The following is a 2,325-nucleotide window of genomic DNA, read 5'->3' as shown; positions in this document are numbered from 1 at the left end:
TTTATCCCCACGGTTTCCAAATGAGCTTGACTAAGGGCTGAGATGTCTTCCTGTAGCTGTCCTATCTCATGAGTTAAGCTATTGTCCTTCCAGATTTTTTGTAAATGCACTTTGGTAACTTCCCAATCTAAGCTCTCATTATAAGGTAATGGGGTAACACAAATATATTTAAATGACTGATGACATCTAGTTGTCAGCTGGGTTTTTAGATTATTGATTTGAGTCCCTAACTTTAAGACTACTTTTTCCAAAGCCTCTATTTTGTTTTTTTAATTTTGGTTCAATAATTTGTTGCTCTGTTATTGTTAGAGAAACATCCTTATTTAACTCATTAACAAAATGTGCCGAGCCTTTTCAACCAGCTTCTTGATCTTTCCCCATATAGGTGGTGTTGCGGTTTTTGTTGAATTAGCCTCTCAATTGTTCTTGAACTAAGTCCGGTATGACTTGAATCTTTTCTTGAGTTAGGGGCCACTGATTAATCCATACAGGATCATCACTTTTCCATATTATTTTGTCAGCATAAAGCTGTTCCTCAGTGGCCCCTATGAAAAATTTTGCTCCTTCAATGAGGAGACTATTTGTCCTATTTTATTTTCATGTCTTGCATGATGTCTCTGCCCCATAAAGAAAAGGGCAAGCTGGGGATAACATAAGGTTTGAAGTGGCCTTGCTGCCCTTCACATACCCATTTGAGTTTCTGAGCTGACTAAGCTTCATTAGAAGCCATCCCTAATCCAATTAAGGAAGAAGAAGTCTCATGCACTGGCCAGGCCATAGGATAATCTTTTCCAGCAGTACAGGATCTCTCAGCTCCTGTGTCTAAGAGTCCTGTCATTTGTTTTCCATTGACTTTAATGGCCTTGTAAGGCCATTTATCTGTAATTTCCTGAACCCAGGCTATAGTATCTGTGGTGCCAAACCCTCCTTTTCTGTTTTGAGTCAGTGTGGGATTAGGCAAGTTTAGATATCAGAGTAAAAGTATTTGGGCAATCCTCTGTCCTTTATTAACTTGAATAGTCTCTTTTAGAGACCTTTGTCATGGCCTTTATAGTGGTAGGACTGTCTGAGTCTATTACAACTGGTAATACCTCAAAATTCTTTTTATAGTTTGAGCCACCAGCATCCGGCAACACCAATACTTACCGTAAAAATTCATGAATTCCGTGCAATTCTTCCAAGTGAATTGCCTGCATTAGATGTCAAAATATATTCAAGAGTTTTTGTATACATGTATAATGATTTCTGCAGAGTTTTTGAAATTTTAATCAGAAATAATTTTAATTTATCCATTTAAATGAATAGTACAGAAACTAAAATATTTCTGGTGCTTGTCTGAAAAAGAATATTTTAAAATATTCTATGTTTGTATAATGTGTTCTTTCAGATTGTATTCCATATAGAAAGTTTTAGATTCCTTTTTTTCCTCGGTCTTAATATTATTTTTCATTGGGATAAAATGACAATGTTGTCTAATTTCAAAAGTTTTGTAAAGTTTATGGTATGTAAACGCCTTTCTGAGGTGAAGATTTAATATACTGATGTCAAACTAAATTTAATTATATGAATTACGTGTGTTGTTACACTTGTTATTTTGTAATCAACTTTTTAATAACTGTTTTTCATTTCTTGCATCTGAAGAATGAAAAATACGGAATACTTCACAAATTTTCATATCATCCTTGTGCAATTGCCATGTTAATCTCTGTATTGTAATTTGGGAATACGTGCTGCTGAAGCATGTAGTATCTTCTAAATTTAAGTAGTTAATGATGCAATCTTTATACATACTTATATCCACGGTTCCCTATTTGTAATAAGGAAACTATATTGTTCCTGACAATGCTACTGATCTTATTTCCCTAAAATTCTGTGAATAGTGGAAAAAAATATATTGTTCATCTTAATGCTCACATTTGCAAATTTTTTTGTCAATGACAATTTTAAGTCTTTTCCATTTGGAATTTGATCATACTTTTGATAATTTATTGCTAGGTCCAAAGGTGATGGCTTTTTCATGTACTAATTGATCCAACTGAATTACCTTTGTGGAGCTAATGGATTCAAAGTAAGCCTTGCTTAAGAGCTACTTCTAACCTTCTGGAGCTGACATTTTCCCTAGTGAGGTCTTATTGGCACAAATGTCTACCTGACCCTTTATTCTTCTTCCATGTAGGAACAGACCAATCAGAATATCTTACCCTGACAGCAATAGATTGTTTTACTTGAACAACACTAATCTTAGTTACAAGGGATCATAGAGAGATGAACAGTTCAGTCATAACTGTTCCGACTAGAAGGTATTTTATCAAAATATAATTGTTT

At 34.3% G+C, this 2,325-nt stretch overlaps 1 pseudogene; it reads right to left on the bottom strand.

Moving 5' to 3' along the window:
* Window positions 1-1,645: 1,645 nt before the first annotated feature.
* LOC122126486 lies at window positions 1,646-1,742 on the bottom strand (annotated as a pseudogene).
* Between the last annotated feature and the right edge of the window lie 583 nt (window positions 1,743-2,325).

The sequence above is a fragment of the Dipodomys spectabilis genome, unplaced genomic scaffold (genome assembly GCF_019054845.1).
Source record: "Dipodomys spectabilis isolate Male_0828 unplaced genomic scaffold, ASM1905484v1 ptg000279l, whole genome shotgun sequence".
NCBI lineage: Eukaryota > Metazoa > Chordata > Mammalia > Rodentia > Heteromyidae > Dipodomys > Dipodomys spectabilis.
Note: the sequence above shows the minus strand (reverse complement) of the source record. Positions and strands in the feature narration are given on the sequence as shown.